The sequence below is a fragment of the Miscanthus floridulus genome, chromosome 13 (genome assembly GCF_019320115.1).
Source record: "Miscanthus floridulus cultivar M001 chromosome 13, ASM1932011v1, whole genome shotgun sequence".
Lineage (NCBI taxonomy): Eukaryota > Viridiplantae > Streptophyta > Magnoliopsida > Poales > Poaceae > Miscanthus > Miscanthus floridulus.
The window spans coordinates 80,798,395-80,814,098 of record NC_089592.1 but is presented as its reverse complement, the minus strand read 5'-3'; the positions used below and the strand labels follow the sequence as shown (position 1 = coordinate 80,814,098).

The following is a 15,704-nucleotide window of genomic DNA, read 5'->3' as shown; positions in this document are numbered from 1 at the left end:
TCGCAGTTACGGACCCTAGACCGCACTTGAAGACTGGTGCCGAGGTTCATGCTCAGATAGATGCTCTCTTGCCCAATGAAGAAGGTGGTTTTATGGGATATAGTGAGCAACACATGTGGACTCATAAGTCCGGCTTGACGAGGCTCCCCTATTTCGATGACCTCCTACTGCCCCATAACATTGATGTAATGCACACTGAAAAGAATATCGCCGAGGCACTTTGGGCAACACTCATGGACACTGACAAGTCTTTGTCCACGTTCATGGCGTATGGACTGGCCCGTAAGGGAAAGACAACTTCCGCTGTCACCTTCAGCCCGGATGACCCACCCAAGTCGTACAGCAACCCAAGCGCCCACACCCGCATCAGCTCCTACGCGTCGGAGGCAAGGTCGGTCCAGGGGCCAGACTGGGATCCGAGCACCGACGACATTGATGGCATGACTGTCATGAGGATCGGACAGGGCAAGAAGCATGGGCGGTACTGGCTTGGCGATGGCATCCTTGAGTCCGGCTCTGTTCCCTCCCTCTCCTAGATCCGAGCAAGTACCCCGAGCGGAGGCCCGGCCATACGCCAACGGCCGTCCCCTTCACAGCAATGGGTCAACGCACTCCATGTTAGTCCAGTTTAACTCTTCGTACATTGATCTTTACATAACTTAGTTACCTTTACATTACTAAAACATTCGATTGAAATGTTGCAGGCCGATAACGAGAGGATGGCTCAGGAGCTGCGGGACCTGATGGCGAGGACCGAGGTGGCCGAGCGGGAAAGACAAGCCGAGCGGGCCGAGCGGGAGAGACATGCCAAGCAGCTGGCGGAGATTACGATGTTCCCGTAGAACTTTGGGCAAGTGAACGGTGTACCTGTGCCGATGTTCGCTCCAGCACCGCCGCCAGTTGTATCTAGTCCAGTGAGTATGAATCCATATTGCTTCGACTAGTGCTTTCATTAGATGACCCACTCTAAGCGCCTGAATCTCTTATCCTTTATGCAGCCTCCGTCGGCGGGTTCGAATAACCCATCTCAAGCGCAAGCAGGCGGTGCTGAGTTTTCTTCACCAGGCACTCAGTTTTCTCCCCACATTTAGTTTGTATCTCTTTTTCACCGCTTGATGGACATGTGATGCACTGTGATCCACTATCGACTTGTTTCAATGGTAATTGGACCTATTATGTTTGTGATGTCGTGTATGTGAGGTATCGTATTCACGATGTGATATATATGTGTGGGATTAAGTTTGTGATGAGATGGATGTGATATATATGTGCTATATTGTCTTTGTGATGCTTCAGATGTGATATATATCTTTTATATGCTGTGTTTGTGATTATAGAATCAAAAAAACAAAATAAAAAAAAATTAATTTTTGAGGCTTTGCCGGGTGCCCTGGCCCTGGCACTCGGCAAAGCTGGGAACAGCTTTGCCGAGTGCCAGGGCCAGGGCACCCGGCAAAGTTTTTTCAAAAAAAAATTCTTTGCCGGGTGCCCCATCATCTGGCACCCGGCAAAGAAATTACGAAAAAAATAAAAAACTCTTTGCCGGGTGCCCCCGCGGTGCAACACCCGGCAAAGAAATTATAAAAAAAAATAAAAAAAATCTTTGTCGGGTGCCTCCCCGGCACGGCACCCGGCAAAGAAATTTAAAAAAAAAATTAAAAAAAATCTTTGTCGGGTTCCTCTGACATGGCACCCGGCAAAGCAAGGGATGACGGAGCCGGCATTGTAACGACCACTTTTCTTTGCCGGGTGCCGGGTTTGCACTCGACAAAATCTTTGCTGGGTGTCTGATAAAAAGCACCCGACAAAAAAAATCTTTGCCGACTAATTTTTTGCCGGAGGCTCTTTGCCGAATGCTGCACCTGCATTCGGCATCCGGCAAAACGTCTGAATCCAATAGTGCACGATAGTATCCGAACAAGTGTCGATGTCAGCGTATTTGTTTCAACGCAGCTCTTCCACAGCGATGTCAGCGTATTTGTTTCAACGCAGCTCTTCCACAGCGTGCAAGCATCACTGCGTCACGACTCTGTAGTCAGTAGCCTCGCAGCCAGAGCCATCCACCTGCCATATAGTAATAATAATAATATATAAAAAAAAGAGAGCCATCCACCTGCCGATGTCAGCGTATTTGTATCAACCGTAAGTCTTCACAGCTTGGAAGCATCACGACTCTGTAGGCAGCCAGTCATTCCTCCCACCAACCGGAATTAAAAAGCCCCGATCGATCCAGCAAAGTGCGTGCATCACGCCATAACCTTTCCCGAAGTCCCAAAACCAACTCCTCGTCGTCGTCGTCTCCTCTCTCAGACATCGTCCCAGCCCACCGTCGTCCCCAGTCCATCGGCGGCCGTCGTCGCTCCGTGGATTCATTAACCCGGACGGCCGGCCGGCCGGGCTGCCCGTACGCGCGGCGGCGGCGGCGGCGGCGGCAAAGGTATAGACCGAGGCCGGAGCGGCTGACCATCTCGATCTGTGTGCACACTGGAGAACCCCACTCGATCAGCTCCAAGAACACGCCAACAAGCTAGCAGCAACTGATGGTAACATGGTTTCTTCTTTTTCTTACTTGTTAAAGTTTACGTCTTTATACCATCTTAATTCACCAAGGGTGATTATACTCCCCTAAAGTATCCCATAGGATGTTTGACATATGCATAAAGTATTAAATATAGACTAAAAAATAACTAATTGCACAGATTGTGACTAATTTGGTAGACGAATTTTTAAGCCTAATTAGTCCAGCTTTTGACAAAGCGGTGGTACAGTAAATACACATTAACATATGCTAATGACAGATTAATTAACCTTAATAAATTCGTCTCGCGGAGTAATAATGATTTCTGTAATTTGTTTTATTATTACTATCCGAACACTCACACGTGACACCTCAATGTGACATCTCTAAACTTTAGCCCCAGATTTAAACACCACCTAATAGAGTCATTTCTGTACTCTTTATATGTTCATCATCTCTTAGGCTACATCGTTCTACGATCTTATATCTAAAAATCCTCCGGGGTTTGAATCTCTCCGGTTTTGACGTCCTTAAGGCATGCCGTGCTCCCTATTTTATTCGTTTTTTAGCTTTGCTACAATGGTTCACAAATCTTATTCTCTTTACCGGGATTGGATTTGTTTTTCTTTCTGAAGCAAGCGACAGGAACTGAATAAAATACTGGGGATCAAAAGGCAAAAATAAACGAAGTTGTACAGAACTGAATCAAATAACTGAAGTTGCTGGCATGATCGTGATCCCCCAGAAACCCCTGCCATGCACTTGCACCATAGCAACTATTTTGGTATAGAATTTGAGTAACTATGTATAAATAATTTTAAACAAATGAATAGCAAGTAAGGTGCCAACAATGTTTCGCAAAAGTGCTGACAGGATAAAATGACCACATTCCCGTTCCCTATTAAAAGAACACCTTACGCAGAATCGGAGACGGCTTATTGACATCTCTATACATGATTGTACTAAATCGAAATGATACGATGATACAATATATCTAAATTTTATACTTCCTTGGTTCCATAATAGATGGCGTTTTAGTTTTGGCATAGGAATTAAGGAGGAGTAAAAAAATGTAATACAGAAGGAGAGAGATAGAGATGTATTTGTAAAAGAGAAATACTAAATATGTTCCAAATTATAGTTTGTTTGACTTTTTTTACCCCAATTTTGACCACTCGTCTTATTTAAAAATTTGTGTTAAATATCACTTGTTTTGTTGTGGCTTGCTTTATTAACAAAAGTTCTTCAAGAATGGACTTAAATTTGACTATATTTGCATAATTTTTTGAATAAAACGAGCGATCAAATTTGGGGTCAAAAAAGTCAAACGAATTATAATTTGGAAGGAGGGAGTATGCATTTTAAGGTGGGAATGACAGCTAATAATTCAAAGTGTAATAAAAGGTTAAAATACCAAGTATTATGAGTTGGAGAGAGTAGTATCTTTATTTCGATGCTATGATCGTATATACTATATAATAATTGATATAAGTAATTCTGTTAAAATGATTCAGCCGTGATAAAATTCTATTTTTAAAATTTAAGAGAAGTTGCAAATAATAACAAGAATTACACTCAATAAAGTTTAAAAGGTAAATAAATTAATTAAAATCAATAGTATAGGTTTAAATCTTTACTAGGTATCACAAACCTTATATAAAATAAAATATATATTTTGTAGTAAGTTTGATAGGATCCCGATACAAACGATTATACCTGGCATCCTTAATTCTGTCGATTGTAACAACTTTGGGTCGGCTCGAGATCGATTGAGAGGGGCACAGAATATTATTAGATAATCCGAAATCATCTACTGTGCAACCTAACAGCCGAACACGCCGAAAAGCGCATGGCTCACTGGGAGTCGTGTAGTGCTTTGGCCCATGGGAGAAACTCCACTGGGAAAGGTTCCTGCTGCCGCTATTTTTTGTTTGCTTCTTCTCCTAGCAGGCGTGGACCACGAGGGTTTGGGGATTCTTGTGTTGACTCCCCCTCCGGCCTCCCCCTCTCTCCAGAAGTTTGGGGTTTTCTCCTGCGCAAGCGCCAGCCGCCAGATGCTCCCGCATTGTTCGAGTTTGGATTATCTGGGGCCGCCGGGGCGATTTATTCCACGCGTTTCATCATCTTTATTTCCTGTCGCGGTATAGGCTTTTTCTTCGAAACAGATTTCATTCTTTATTTATTGTCACGGTATAGGCTTTTTCTTCGAATCAGATTTCTCATCTTTTATTTTACTAACTAGCGGGAATGATTCCATTTCCACGGGTGGATGCGTGTTTCTTTTTCCAAGGGAAAGAATGATAGATGCATGCTGCATTTGTTTTTGTTTTTGTTTTTCCCCTCTTTGGATAGTGGAGGACCATGAAGAAAAAAATGCAGTTATTGGATTGGTCCTGTCATGTTCGCTTGTATTACAGTTTCGTTGATCATGAATCTTACCCTGCAATTTCCTAAACCTTTTCATGAATCTGATTTTTTTTCTATAAAAAAAATGTTCTTTGACCTGACTACATTCCTGTGTTTTATTTAACAGATGGGCTTGAGGAGGACCTGACCCAAGCATCAGTGCAGTAAACATTGGACACATGGCTTCCCTCACAAGTTAGTCCTCTTTTTCGCCTCTCTCTCACAGCATCGTTATTGTGCTGCTCGTTGATGAGAACTCCTACAAGATTGGATATGCATGTCAGTTCTGTAACATAAGTATTCTGATGAGGGATTGCATATTCTTTGAAATTTATTATCTGCTAGGCTCTTGGATGGCAGGGCATGTGCGGGAGCCCATTTTGCTCCAAGGAAGCTTCAACGTCATGTGGATGGGAGGAAATATTCAACACCTCCACTTGCACGAATCATATCCTGGCGATTGGCATCGCTGCTCTGATCGTCATCGTTCTTGCAATCCAGCTGCTCGTCAGGATTGCAAAGAGCAGACAATATGCGCGCCAGCTCGTCGCGCTCACTTCGCCACTGCAGTTGGCTGCTGTAGTGTTCAATGGCTGCTTGGGTCTCATTTATCTTGGCCTTGCATTGTGGATGCTGGGGACCAACTTCAGCCAGCATGCTTCTGTCTACCTTCCACATCGGTGGTTGGTGAACTTGTCTCAGGGACTCAGTTTGATCCTTATCAGCTTTGCTTTCAGCATCAGAACACAGTTCCTTGGAGCAGCATTTTACCGGGTTTGGTCAGTTCTGCTAACCACATATGCTGCATTCGTTTGCTGTACCTCAGTTGTTTACATGATTGCAGATAAGGTACTAGGCATGAAGGCTTGTTTGGATGTTCTATCCTTACCAGGTGCACTACTGCTCCTTGTTTATGGGATTTGGCACGTCAGGGAAGATGGTAATGGAGGAGTTGAAAGTGCTTTATATAAGCCTCTGAACATTGAGACTCACGGTGATATGGCTGACTCTCAGAGTCATGTAACCCCGTTTGCTAAAGCCGGGATTTTCAGCGTGATGACATTTTGGTGGCTAAATCCTATGATGAAGATGGGTTATGAGAAGCCTCTTGAGGACAAAGACATGCCGCTTTTAGGTCCGTCAGATCGAGCATATAGCCAGTACTTGATGTTTTTGGAGAATCTGAACAGGAAGAAGCAGTTGCAGGCATATGGCAATCCGTCGGTCTTTTGGACTATCGTTTATTGTCACAAAAGTGCAATCTTGGTCTCAGGTTTCTTTGCATTGCTCAAAGTGGTTACATTGTCTTCAGGTCCAGTGATTTTGAAAGCATTCATCAATGTTTCACTTGGGAAAGGGTCCTTTAAATACGAAGCCTATATTCTAGCTGCAGCAATGTTTGTTATTAAATGCTTTGAATCTTTGTCACAGAGGCAGTGGTATTTCCGTACTCGGAGGTTAGGACTCCAAGTGAGGTCATTCCTATCGGCTGCCATCTATAAGAAACAACAGAAGCTATCGAGCTCTTCAAAACTGAAGCATTCTTCTGGAGAGATCATAAACTATGTCACTGTTGACGCCTACCGGATTGGTGAGTTCCCATACTGGTTCCATCAGACATGGACAACAAGTGTCCAACTTTGCATTGCTCTAGGGATTCTGTATAATGCAGTTGGTCTTGCTATGATTTCATCGCTGGTTGTCATCATTCTCACTGTAATCTGCAATGCTCCTCTAGCCAAGTTGCAACACAAATTTCAGAGTAAACTTATGGAAGCACAAGATGTGAGACTGAAGGCGATGTCAGAGTCCTTAATTCACATGAAGGTCTTGAAACTTTATGCATGGGAGACTCATTTCAAGAAGGTCATTGAGGGGTTAAGGGAGACTGAAATCAAGTGGTTGTCAGCATTCCAGCTTAGGAAATCATACAACAGTTTCCTGTTCTGGACATCACCTGTTTTAGTTTCGTCTGCAACCTTCCTAACATGCTATCTTTTGAAAATTCCTCTTGATGCTAGCAACGTATTCACATTTGTGGCCACTCTGCGCCTTGTTCAAGATCCAATTAGGCAGATACCAGATGTAATTGGAGTCGTTATACAAGCTAAAGTTGCTTTCACTAGGATAACAAAGTTTCTTGATGCGCCTGAGCTGAATGGACAGGTTAGGAAGAAATACTGTGTGGGCAATGAATATCCTATAGTGATGAACTCTTGCAGTTTCTCATGGGATGAGAACCCATCAAAACCAACTCTGAAGAATATAAATTTGGTAGTCAAAGCTGGAGAGAAGGTTGCAATCTGTGGCGAGGTCGGATCGGGAAAGTCAACACTTTTGGCTGCAGTTCTTGGAGAGGTTCCTAAAACTGAAGGCATGGTATGCATTTTATTAACTTAACATTTATGATACTTCTATATAGCTTTTTTTATTGCGGAATTTTTTTTGTAACTTCATAATCTTAACACTCAGCTGCAAGTGCATAATTGCCATGTAGTTAAGCAGTACAACACTGCTATGTGCACTTCATAACCTCGGTTTCTAGTTTCTTTCTCAAAATACAACATGCAACAACAATATCTTATGCTTGACAAAGTTGTTATAGTTAATTTGTTTGATGATATTGGAAAATTAAGAAAATTAAGCATGTTAATTGGTTCCTCCGAATTAAAATTTTCAGATCCAAGTTTGTGGGAAAATAGCATATGTTTCTCAAAATGCATGGATCCAAACAGGAACCGTGCAAGACAATATTCTCTTTGGGTCTTCGATGGACAGGCAAAGATACCAAGAAACACTTGAGAGGTGTTCTTTAGTAAAAGACCTTGAAATGTTGCCATATGGAGACAATACTCAAATCGGGGAGAGGGGTGTAAATCTTAGCGGTGGTCAGAAGCAGCGTGTTCAGCTTGCTCGTGCATTATACCAAAATGCAGACATTTATCTTCTTGATGACCCTTTCAGCGCTGTTGATGCTCACACAGCAACTAGTCTTTTTAATGTAAGTGGCTAATAACAATTGTGAAATTGCAATATTGATCATAGGCTGTTTAGAAACATTTATTTATTTATTTGACAGGAATATGTCATGGGAGCTCTGTCAGATAAGACTGTCCTTTTGGTGACCCACCAAGTCGATTTTTTGCCTGTATTTGATTCTGTTCTGGTATGTTTTCATACTTTATCCTAATCTCTCTTTAACTTTTCATACCTAAGACATTTTGTGTTTCGACTTTCTCGCTGATCAAGCAATATCCATGTTTATATTTATTTTAGTGACCGTATTTGTTTGTTGATGCCATCTGAAACAAGTGTTGTTTTTTTGTCAGTTAATGTCAGATGGCAAAATTATTCGTTCTGCACCTTATCAAGATTTATTGGCATATTGTCAAGAATTTCAGAACCTTGTAAATGCCCATAAAGACACTATCGGTGTTTCAGATCTTAACAGAGCCGGCCCCCACAGAGCAAATGAAATATTGATCAAGGGATCGATTGATATTCGTGGAACCCTATACAAAGAGTCTTTGAAGCCATCACCAGCAGATCAGCTGATCAAGACAGAGGAAAGAGAAATGGGTGATACTGGTCTCAAGCCTTATATCCTTTACTTGCGTCAGAATAAAGGCTACTTCAATGCCTCTCTGGGTGTTCTTTGCCATATAATTTTCTTATCTGGCCAAATATCACAGAATTCATGGATGGCTGCTAATATCCAGAATCCTGATGTTAGTACACTTAAGTTGATTTCTGTGTACATTGCAATTGGAATCTTCACAGTGTTCTTCTTGCTATTTAGATCGTTAGCACTTGTCGCTCTTGGGGTCCAGACATCAAGATCTTTATTTTCCCAGTTACTCAACTCATTGTTCCGTGCACCAATGTCCTTTTTTGATTCTACTCCTCTTGGAAGGGTACTTAGCCGGGTAAGGATACTTAACAAATTGTTCATCTCCCTGAGATATATTGGGTAGTGAGGTTGGTTTTCAACTTGCACCTCCTACATATTAGTTGTAGTGTGAACGACTCTCCCAGCAATCAAAGCGAATCTTTAAACTACTAGACAGATAAAATATGATAAAACCAAAGTTCTATTTTACATTTGGATATTTCCTATTGATGGATGAACTTGGAATTTTTTTATGCAGGTATCTTCAGATTTGAGTATTGTTGACCTTGATGTTCCATTTGGATTGATGTTTGCTGCTGGTGCCAGCTTAAACGCATATAGCAATCTGGGGGTATTGGCTGTTGTTACATGGCAAGTTCTGTTCGTCATTGTGCCGATGATGGTTTTGGCACTCAGGTTGCAGGTAATTTTGGGAAATTTGGTTGGATACAATTTGCTGTTATATATTATATATATATCATATACCAGTTAATGTGCTTTGCTGCTGTTTTCTACCAAGGAGTGAAATAACATGTCTTAAGTTCTTAATTACGACTGACTGAAATCTAATATGCTTGGTCATGCAGAGGTACTATTTAGCCTCAGCTAAGGAATTGATGAGGATCAATGGCACTACCAAATCAGCTCTGGCTAATCACTTGGGCGAGTCAGTTGCAGGGGCTATAACAATAAGGGCTTTTGAGGAAGAAGATCGTTTCTTTGAGAAAAATTTGGAACTTATTGACAAGAATGCTGGTTCATATTTCTATAATTTTGCAGCAACTGAATGGCTGATTCAACGTCTGGAGACAATGAGTGCTGCAAGTTCTTTCTTTTTCTGCCTTTATTATGGCTCTTCTTCCTACAGGAACTTTTAGCTCTGGTGAGCATTATAGAAGTTGCAATTTGCATGTATCACTAGTTCACCACATCTATGCAAAAACATTGGGTAAAGTTTTTTTTTTCTGAAAAAAGAGCCCAGTAAGTTCTGTGACAAGTTCACATCTTGCATTTGATGCGCAATAAATTATGCAATGTACTGCAGGGAAAATTTTACTTTGTCTTCATAGCTTCCTGAAGTAAAGCCATGAAATGTTAAGGTCTTTCTATGTATACCTGATAATGATGAATCACAAGTAAAATTATATTTGTTGCAAGAATGCTAGGCAGGATATTTGGTGAATAATGCATAATGTTTCTTAATCACATGATTTTGTATAAGAACTGCTGAACTTTGAGCCCAAGGAGTCGGAATGGAAACACCAAGATTAATTCATGACTATTTAAAACCAAAACTACATGCATTTGGTATTGTTCATGTTATGAATATTTCAGTATTGTCATCAGAAACACTAATCACTCCATTTTGTGCATGTGCAGGCTTTATAGGAATGGCATTGTCTTATGGTCTATCCCTAAATAATTCATTTGTTTTCTCTATCCAAAACCAGTGCCAGCTATCAAATCAAATAATCTCTGTGGAAAGGGTGAACCAGTACATGGACATACCAAGTGAAGCAGCAGAGATTATTGAAGAAAATCGACCATCACCAAACTGGCCACAAGTTGGTAGGGTGGATCTTAGAGATTTGAAGGTAAATCTATATAAACATTTACATGTATGCCTTACAACGAAACCTTTTTGTATTCTAGGTTCTAGAAATTAACATGAATGATTTTCACTCAACAGATCAGATACAGGCAAGATGCTCCTCTTGTACTACATGGAATCACATGCACTTTCGAAGGTGGAGATAAGATCGGTATAGTTGGCCGGACAGGAAGTGGAAAGACAACTTTAATTGGTGCATTGTTTCGTCTTGTTGAGCCAACTGGAGGGAAAATAATTATAGACTCTGTAGATATCACTACAATTGGCTTACATGACCTGCGTTCACGTTTGGGTATCATTCCGCAAGATCCGACACTCTTTCAGGGAACCATAAGATATAATCTAGATCCTCTTGGGCAATTTTCGGATCAACAAATATGGGAGGTACGATTGTCTTATAATATGCACGAATATTCATGATGTTTCTAGCCCCATTGTATTAGTTTACCAGGAAAAGAATGTTACTTTGAACGAACCTGTTGTTAAGTTGAAATACTGAGGCCCCTTCCTCTTACTGGGAAGATTCGGCACAATAAGTTTAATATAGTGCCCAATAATTTTAGAAATTTCAGAACATATTTTGAATGACCTGATGAGTAAACTGAATCATGAGAATATTGGTAACAAGCTCTCTCTCCTTTTTCTCGCCAACCTGCGGGACAATTATCTCTCGTTTGAATGACGTATATACCAGCTCAAACTTCAAAGCAATCACTTAAAGTGATTACTTTCTATTCTTATGCAGGTTCTTGACAAATGTCAGCTTCTTGAAGCTGTCCAGGAGAAGGAACAGGGGTTGGACTCACTTGGTAGGATTCCTTGCTATTTATACTTTGTTTTCCGGAACTCATAGCAAATTAAGGAATTCTGGATGGATCATTGTCAAACCAAAAAAATGTCGTGACACTAAATTTGCCAAAATATCCAGAATTCAGACTAGGGGTGACAATACATGCTATGGAGTACTATTTATGATGTGCACTACAACAACAACAACAACAACATAGCCTTTCATTCCCAAGTAAGTTGGGGTAGGCTAGAGTTGAAACCCACCAAGAGCCCCAAGTCACGGTTCAGGCACTTCAATAGCTGTTTTCCAAGTACTCCTATTCAAACATAGATATCTAGGTAAGCTTTCAAATCTCTTTTTATTGCCTCCCCCATGTCAATTTCGGTCTTCCTCTACCTCTCCCCTTATTATTAGCTTGGTTTAGGACTCCACAATGCACTGGTGTCTCTGGAGGTCTCCTTTGGACATGGCCAAACCACCTCAACCGATGTTGGACAAGCTTTTCTTCAATTGGTGTTACCTCTAGGTGATCACGTGTATCATCGTTCCGAACTCGGTCTATTCTTGTGTGACCACAAATCCATCGGAACATACGCATTTTTGCAACACTCAGTTGTTGAACATGTCGAATCTTTGTAGACCAACATTCTGCTCCATACAACATAGCTGGTCTAATCGTCGTTCTATATAACTTACCTTTTATCTTTTGTGGTACCCTCTTGTCACAGAGAATGCCAGAAGCTTGTCGCCACTTGATCCACCCTGCTTTGATTCTATGGCTAACGTCCGCATCAATATCTCCATCTCTCTGTAGCATCGATCCCAGATACCGAAAGGTATCCTTCTTAGGCACTACTTGACCTTCCAAACTTGCATCTCCCTCCTCCTGTACAACTCCGTCAAAGTCGCATATCATGTATTCGGTTTTAGTTCTGTTCAATCTAAAACCTTTAGACTCTAGGGTCTACCGCTATAACTCTAGTTTTCTATTTACTCCCTCCTGTTTTTTCCCTCTATATTGCATGTGCAAAATCTGCCCTACTTGTTTTTGGGAAAAAAACTCTTTAAAAAAATCATGACTGTGTCTTGGCAGTCTTTCATTAAGTGGAGATAGAAAAGTAAAATCAGTTACCCTTGTAAATGAGGTTCAAGTAAAATAAGTAACTTCTCTTTGAAAAGATAAATCGTTTATTTGACTTCCATAAAAAATATGTGTTTTCCATTCGCAGACACACAATGAATATAATATTCTTAGATAGCATGACATATGAGTTTGTCTTATTCTCTGTCCTGACTGAGACGTTGCTGTATAGTTGTGGAGGATGGTTCGAACTGGAGCATGGGTCAAAGGCAGCTCTTCTGTTTGGGACGTGCACTTCTAAGAAGATGTCGTATCTTAGTTCTCGATGAGGCCACGGCATCTATAGACAATGCTACTGATGCTATCCTTCAGAAAACAATCAGGACAGAATTTAGAGATTGCACTGTGATCACTGTCGCACACCGTATACCCACTGTTATGGACTCCAGTATGGTACTTGCAATGAGTGACGGTATGTTTTCTTCATGAACTTGCTATAGATACAGCCGTATCCAAAGTTATTGGCTATGAATCAACACGACAAGATCTGCAAAACCTAGGGATTATAGTAGTGATCTTTGCATGCCTGCTTTAAAAATAAATCAGAATTAAACTATTTAGATTGTGAAAGTCTGTCTCAAGATAGTATTTCAGCATTTACATGTGAAGATCCATGCTAATGGGTTCAACTAACTTCCAGGGAAAGTAGTGGAGTATGACAAGCCTACGAAGCTCATGGAAACCGAAGGATCTCTCTTCCGTGACCTCGTCAAAGAGTACTGGTCATACACATCGAATGGAAATATTTAGGAGAAATTATGACAGTTTACATGTTCCACTCGCTGCAGTCTCTTGAAAGGAGATACAAAAACTTGTGCTCGCACATCCGAAGAACTCTTTTATCTGAAGTCTGAAGAAAAGGCGTCAGGCATTGTCAGGAAGTGCATGTTATCAAGTTTTCACCTTACCTTTTGAGCAACTTTCTGATAGCTTCTGTTTTGGGTCATTGCTGCCCTTCAGGCGCTGAACAGAAGGAAACCTGTTCCTCGAAAAAAAAAAGATAGAGGACATCTTCAACATTTCTTTGCTCGCATAGTGAGCTAATAAAAGGATAAATGGGAGGTATGCGCATCAAGTTTGCAACCGTGATACTGCAGCAACTACAAAGTCTTTTCATAAACAAGTTGGGTAGGCTAGAGTTAAAACCCACAAGAAGCCATCAAGGTCTAAGCATGTGAATAACTGTTTTTCAAGTACTCCTATCTAAGGCTAAGTCTTTAGGTATATTCTATCCTTTCAAGTCTTATTTTATTGCCTCTATCCAAGTCAATTTTGGTCTTTCTTTATCTCTCTTCACGTTACTATCCTGGCTTAGGATTTCATCACGCACCGGTGCTTCTGGAGGTCTCCGTTGGATGTGTCCAAACCATCTCAACCGGTGTTGGATAAATTTTTCTTCAATTGATTCTATCCTTAATCTATTACGTATATCATCGTTCCGAACTCGATCTCTTCTTGTATTTTCAGGTTTCATCTCTATTAGAATTGTTAGATTTAATGTTGGCTTGCCACGTCTATCACAATTCTCTTCCTTTACCGGTGCTTGGGACGTACTAAGTTGAGACAACATAGGTGGAGTTGCAACCGTGATATTGCATGTTCATAAAGATGCTTAGGCTATTCCATTCAAATTTTGTGGTGTATACCTACATTGTACATTCCTACTACTGAAGTATATATGATGTTTGTGGGAAATAATGTCTTTTTCAGCACCTCTTGTTCATGTTTAATGTATATCCATCGGTGACAGGAGGCAACCAATTTGGTGGTAACTCTGTTTTCACTGCATGTGATGATTATAGTTTCTTCTGGCTTATATTTTTACACCACTTTTTTTTTTAGAATACGTCCTTGTGGCTTATGTAACTCACAGATTTATTAATAGGCACAGTTGGTTGAGTAAGATCTCACTGTTTATTTCCTTTTTTTTTTTTGGTTATATGGCGTAAACATATTAAGGATGGAAGTGAATGAGGTGTTTCGCGGTACTACGAAGTCGCATTTTACTGCAGTTCTGTTGTACAATAGCACTCCTATGTAAATATTTATTTCAATGAAAAAACTGTTAGTATCTGTTTTGATTGCATTCGTCATCGTTATACCGCACCTCGAGCAGCTGTACAAGTCTTTTGCGCCGCAGAATCTGAGGGGCCCTTAGGAACGCATCAACTGTATGGAAATTTCTCAGAAATTCATTCATTTTCACAGAAAAAGCACAGGAAAATGGAAATTTTCCCTTGCATTCCAAAGGGTCCTAAAAGAGAAGATTTTACCTTACATTTTGCTAGAACAAGAAAGTTTGATAATGAAAGGGACCGTGATGTCTAGGAGGAAAGTCAATTAGGCAACTTAAAACTCTAACTAAGACCTCTAATTTTATCTAGTCAAAACCTAGGCAAAAGATAAACTATCTAAATGTGTCACTACGGTTTTGCTAGGTGTGTTGCTATCTCTACCGTAAAAGAAGTTATGCAACATAGGTTCCAAACCTATCAACTAGCCTATTACTAAGCTATGAAAGTAAAGCACATATCAAGATTGTAATGTAAATGCGGAAGCTAAAGAGTAAGGTAGAGATATGTAAACTCCCGTCGACGACTCCGGTATTTTTATCGAGGTATCGAGAAGCGCGCAAGCTTTCCCTAGTCCTCGTTGGAGCCCCTTGCAAGGGCCAAGCTCCCGGCGGGGTAACTCCGTGGATAGCCTTGGGCCTTCCCCACGCGTAAGTGGGTCTCTGACGTGCCTTCCGGCAAGCCTCTCCTGGATGCTCCCCGTCGTCTTCACTATCAAGCTTCCGGATGAAATGCCACGGGCCTTGTTCCCTCCGGTACACGGTGGCGGCCACACCATAAACACGATTGGTGTGATCTCGCAAGACTACAAGCCCCTTCGATGTACAACAATGGTGCGCGCAAGCACCGAGTGGTAAGAGGTATGCATACCTCACTAAACACTAGGCCTAAACCTAGAGCAAGCGCATAAGCGGTGGTCTAATCAACCTAAGCACTTCGCAAAGCACCTATGCTAATCACCTAATGAATCACTAAGCATTATGCAAGTGGAGATCACTAAAATAGTGTATCAACACCTTTGGTATGTTTTCTCAACTCTACACCCCTCAAATGGCCGGTTGGGGGTCTATTTATAAGCCCCATTAAAAGCTCTAGTTTGGTTTTGGTGAATTAATGAAACCCTAAGTGATAACCTAGTTTATCAAATGATCATGACATAGGTAGCACATTCCAAGTGGTGAAGCAAATGAAGATCATGACATGATGATGGCGATGCCATGATGGTGATTAAGTGCTTGGACTTGAAAAGAAGAAAGAGAAAAACAAAAGGCTTAAG

At 41.1% G+C, this 15,704-nt stretch overlaps 1 pseudogene; it reads left to right on the top strand.

Annotated features, from left to right (window-relative positions):
* The first annotated feature begins 5,287 nt into the window (after window positions 1–5,287).
* LOC136499207 (ABC transporter C family member 10-like) lies at window positions 5,288–14,224 on the top strand (annotated as a pseudogene).
* The last annotated feature ends 1,480 nt before the right edge of the window (window positions 14,225–15,704 follow it).